The sequence below is a fragment of the Coffea arabica genome, chromosome 11e, assembly GCF_036785885.1.
Source record: "Coffea arabica cultivar ET-39 chromosome 11e, Coffea Arabica ET-39 HiFi, whole genome shotgun sequence".
Lineage (NCBI taxonomy): Eukaryota > Viridiplantae > Streptophyta > Magnoliopsida > Gentianales > Rubiaceae > Coffea > Coffea arabica.
Window position 1 is genome coordinate 8,880,999 of NC_092331.1, and position 5,000 is coordinate 8,885,998.

The window sequence follows — 5,000 nt, forward strand, 5'->3', positions numbered from 1 at the left end:
ATTTTTTTTTGTTATTGATTTGCACCCTGTTTTTTTCCCTCATCCCGCAACTCTAAATTATCACGAAATCAATCCTTCACGCTTGCAGTTAGGGGTGGCAATTCGGGTCCAAATCAGGTTGGCGGGTCGGGTTCGGGTCAACAGACCCGCCAGAAAATCTGTTGACCCGAACCCCGACCCGCCAACCCGTGACGGGTCAGGTATGCTGACCCGAACCCGAAAATTTCAGGTTTACGGGGCGGCGGGTCGACCCGAAATGACCCGAAACTTAATTTTAATTTATTAATTTATCACTGTAATTTCTAATAAAATCAATTTCTCACAAAACTAATTACATAATCAAGTAATAAAAATTTAAATAAATGATTCCAAATCAAATCTAAAATAAATTAAACACCGTAAAAGTGTTTTATCCCAAGCAAAATATAAAATAAATTAAAACAATACAAAAGTGAAAAATAATATAATATATTATTTGTCCAAGTATAATAATTTCAACTTCACACAAATTAAATAAATTCGTTTAGGATTAAGTAATTAATGCCTTTGAAAAAAAGAATAACTTAGTTTAGTTAGATAAAATTATTTTTATGTTTATTAAATTATTTTTAATTCGTAAACGGGTCATATCGGGTCATATCAGGTCACCACGGGTTGACCCGAAATCGACCGGTTTTCTTTTCGGGTTCATCGGGTCCAACCCGATTCTGACCCGAATTCCCGAAACCTCAACCCAAACCCATTAATTTCGTGTTAGGTTCGTGTCGTGTTTTCAGGTCGTGTCGAAAATTGCCACCCCTAGTTGCGGTGATACATTTGCGCCGACAAATTTGAGCGACGATCCGGGCTTTGATCGAGCCGTACCGTTCCTGATTTGTCTCGCGCCTTCAGATCCTCCTTCACGCTTCGACAAGAAGCAAAATATTAAGCAATCGTTCCGACGGAGCTAAATTACTACAGGATAAAGAACGAATAGGAAATTTGGATTTCGAAACAAAAAAGAGAGGGGTGCAACACGAGGACTTCCCAGGGGGTCACCCATCCTAGTACTACTCTCGCCCAAGCACGCTTAACTTCGGAGTTCTGATGGGATCCGGTGCATTAGTGCTGGTATGATCGCACCCGCCATGTTCCTTTCGCTTTATTCTTTTAAACTACCCCGTCCTGCGAAGCAGTGTGGCTTTTCTAGACCGAAATTCATTTTAAGCGTCAATTCAAGCATTTTCCTCTTATCCTTTTATTTATTTACTTTATATTTTTTTTTGTTATTGATTTGCACCCTGTTTTTTTCCCTCATCCCGCAACTCTAAATTATCATGAAATCAATCCTTCACGCTTGCAGTTAGGGGTGGCAATTCGGGTCCAAATCAGGTTGGCGGGTCGGGTTCGGGTCAACAGACCCGCCAGAAAATCTGTTGACCCGAACCCCGACCCGCCAACCCGTGACGGGTCAGGTATGCTGACCCGAACCCGAAAATTTCAGGTTTACGGGGCGGCGGGTCGACCCGAAATGACCCGAAACTTAATTTTAATTTATTAATTTATCACTGTAATTTCTAATAAAATCAATTTCTCACAAAACTAATTACATAATCAAGTAATAAAAATTTAAATAAATGATTCCAAATCAAATCTAAAATAAATTAAACACCGTAAAAGTGTTTTATCCCAAGCAACATATAAAATAAATTAAAACAATACAAAAGTGAAAAATAATATAATATATTATTTGTCCAAGTATAATAATTTCAACTTCACACAAATTAAATAAATTCGTTTAGGATTAAGTAATTAATGCCTTTGAAAAAAAGAATAACTTAGTTTAGTTAGATAAAATTATTTTTATGTTTATTAAATTATTTTTAATTCGTAAACGGGTCATATCAGGTCACCACGGGTTGACCCGAAATCGACCGGTTTTCTTTTCGGGTTCATCGGGTCCAACCCGATTCTGACCCGAATTCCCGAAACCTCAACCCAAACCCATTAATTTCGTGTTAGGTTCGTGTCGTGTTTTCAGGTCGTGTCGAAAATTGCCACCCCTAGTTGCGGTGATACATTTGCGCCGACAAATTTGAGCGACGATCCGGGCTTTGATCGAGCCGTACCGTTCCTGATTTGTCTCGCGCCTTCAGATCCTCCTTCACGCTTCGACAAGAAGCAAAATATTAAGCAATCGTTCCGACGGAGCTAAATTACTACAGGATAAAGAACGAATAGGAAATTTGGATTTCGAAACAAAAAAGAGAGGGGTGCAACACGAGGACTTCCCAGGGGGTCACCCATCCTAGTACTACTCTCGCCCAAGCACGCTTAACTTCGGAGTTCTGATGGGATCCGGTGCATTAGTGCTGGTATGATCGCACCCGCCATTTTCCTTTCGCTTTATTCTTTTAAACTACCCCGTCCTGCGAAGCAGTGTGGCTTTTCTAGACCGAAATTCATTTTAAGCGTCAATTCAAGCATTTTCCTCTTATCCTTTTATTTATTTACTTTATATTTTTTTTTGTTATTGATTTGCACCCTGTTTTTTTCCCTCATCCCGCAACTCTAAATTATCACGAAATCAATCCTTCACGCTTGCAGTTAGGGGTGGCAATTCGGGTCCAAATCAGGTTGACGGGTCGGGTTCGGGTCAACAGACCCGCCAGAAAATCTGTTGACCCGAACCCCGACCCGCCAACCCGTGACGGGTCAGGTATGCTGACCCGAACCCGAAAATTTCAGGTTTACGGGGCGGCGGGTCGACCCGAAATGACCCGAAACTTAATTTTAATTTATTAATTTATCACTGTAATTTCTAATAAAATCAATTTCTCACAAAACTAATTACATAATCAAGTAATAAAAATTTAAATAAATGATTCCAAATCAAATCTAAAATAAATTAAACACCGTAAAAGTGTTTTATCCCAAGCAAAATATAAAATAAATTAAAACAATACAAAAGTGAAAAATAATATAATATATTATTTGTCCAAGTATAATAATTTCAACTTCACACAAATTAAATAAATTCGTTTAGGATTAAGTAATTAATGCCTTTGAAAAAAAGAATAACTTAGTTTAGTTAGATAAAATTATTTTTATGTTTATTAAATTATTTTTAATTCGTAAACGGGTCATATCGGGTCATATCAGGTCACCACGGGTTGACCCGAAATCGACCGGTTTTCTTTTCGGGTTCATCGGGTCCAACCCGATTCTGACCCGAATTCCCGAAACCTCAACCCAAACCCATTAATTTCGTGTTAGGTTCGTGTCGTGTTTTCAGGTCGTGTCGAAAATTGCCACCCCTAGTTGCGGTGATACATTTGCGCCGACAAATTTGAGCGACGATCCGGGCTTTGATCGAGCCGTACCGTTCCTGATTTGTCTCGCGCCTTCAGATCCTCCTTCACGCTTCGACAAGAAGCAAACTATTAAGCAATCGTTCCGACGGAGCTAAATTACTACAGGATAAAGAACGAATAGGAAATTTGGATTTCGAAACAAAAAAGAGAGGGGTGCAACACGAGGACTTCCCAGGGGGTCACCCAACCTAGTACTACTCTCGCCCAAGCACGCTTAACTTCGGAGTTCTGATGGGATCCGGTGCATTAGTGCTGGTATGATCGCACCCGCCATGTTCCTTTCGCTTTATTCTTTTAAACTACCCCGTCCTGCGAAGCAGTGTGGGTTTTGTAGACCGAAATTCATTTTAAGCGTCAATTCAAGCATTTTCCTCTTATCCATTTATTTATTTACTTTATATTTTTTTTTGTTATTGATTTGCACCCTGTTTTTTTCCCTCATCCCGCAACTCTAAATTATCATGAAATCAATCCTTCACGCTTGCAGTTAGGGGTGGCAATTCGGGTCCAAATCAGGTTGGCGGGTCGGGTTCGGGTCAACAGACCCGCCAGAAAATCTGTTGACCCGAACCCCGACCCGCCAACCCGTGACGGGTCAGGTATGCTGACCCGAACCCGAAAATTTCAGGTTTACGGGGCGGCGGGTCGACCCGAAATGACCCGAAACTTAATTTTAATTTATTAATTTATCACTGTAATTTCTAATAAAATCAATTTCTCACAAAACTAATTACATAATCAAGTAATAAAAATTTAAATAAATGATTCCAAATCAAATCTAAAATAAATTAAACACCGTAAAAGTGTTTTATCCCAAGCAAAATATAAAATAAATTAAAACAATACAAAAGTGAAAAATAATATAATATATTATTTGTCCAAGTATAATAATTTCAACTTCACACAAATTAAATAAATTCGTTTAGGATTAAGTAATTAATGCCTTTGAAAAAAAGAATAACTTAGTTTAGTTAGATAAAATTATTTTTATGTTTATTAAATTATTTTTAATTCGTAAACGGGTCATATCGGGTCATATCAGGTCACCACGGGTTGACCCGAAATCGACCGGTTTTCTTTTCGGGTTCATCGGGTCCAACCCGATTCTGACCCGAATTCCCGAAACCTCAACCCAAACCCATTAATTTCGTGTTAGGTTCGTGTCGTGTTTTCAGGTCGTGTCGAAAATTGCCACCCCTAGTTGCGGTGATACATTTGCGCCGACAAATTTGAGCGACGATCCGGGCTTTGATCGAGCCGTACCGTTCCTGATTTGTCTCGCGCCTTCAGATCCTCCTTCACGCTTCGACAAGAAGCAAACTATTAAGCAATCGTTCCGACGGAGCTAAATTACTACAGGATAAAGAACGAATAGGAAATTTGGATTTCGAAACAAAAAAGAGAGGGGTGCAACACGAGGACTTCCCAGGGGGTCACCCAACCTAGTACTACTCTCGCCCAAGCACGCTTAACTTCGGAGTTCTGATGGGATCCGGTGCATTAGTGCTGGTATGATCGCACCCGCCATGTTCCTTTCGCTTTATTCTTTTAAACTACCCCGTCCTGCGAAGCAGTGTGGGTTTTGTAGACCGAAATTCATTTTAAGCGTCAATTCAAGCATTTTCCTCTTATCCATTTATTTATTTA

General features: G+C 39.5%; 4 non-coding genes and 1 pseudogene across 4 annotated transcripts; 1 reads left to right on the plus strand and 4 right to left on the minus strand.

The window, feature by feature from the left end:
• LOC140028395 (28S ribosomal RNA) overlaps nucleotides 1-5,000 on the plus strand; it is a 12,050-nt pseudogene that overhangs the window by 1,534 nt on the left and 5,516 nt on the right.
• LOC140032063 (5S ribosomal RNA) lies at nucleotides 1,006-1,124 on the minus strand. Its single transcript, XR_011835989.1, has one exon. It is a non-coding gene; the product is annotated as a 5S ribosomal RNA (ribosomal RNA).
• Nucleotides 2,250-2,368, minus strand: LOC140032074 (5S ribosomal RNA). Its single transcript, XR_011836000.1, has one exon. It is a non-coding gene; the product is annotated as a 5S ribosomal RNA (ribosomal RNA).
• LOC140030077 (5S ribosomal RNA) lies at nucleotides 3,504-3,622 on the minus strand. Its single transcript, XR_011833991.1, has one exon. It is a non-coding gene; the product is annotated as a 5S ribosomal RNA (ribosomal RNA).
• On the minus strand, nucleotides 4,758-4,876 carry LOC140030078 (5S ribosomal RNA). Its single transcript, XR_011833992.1, has one exon. It is a non-coding gene; the product is annotated as a 5S ribosomal RNA (ribosomal RNA).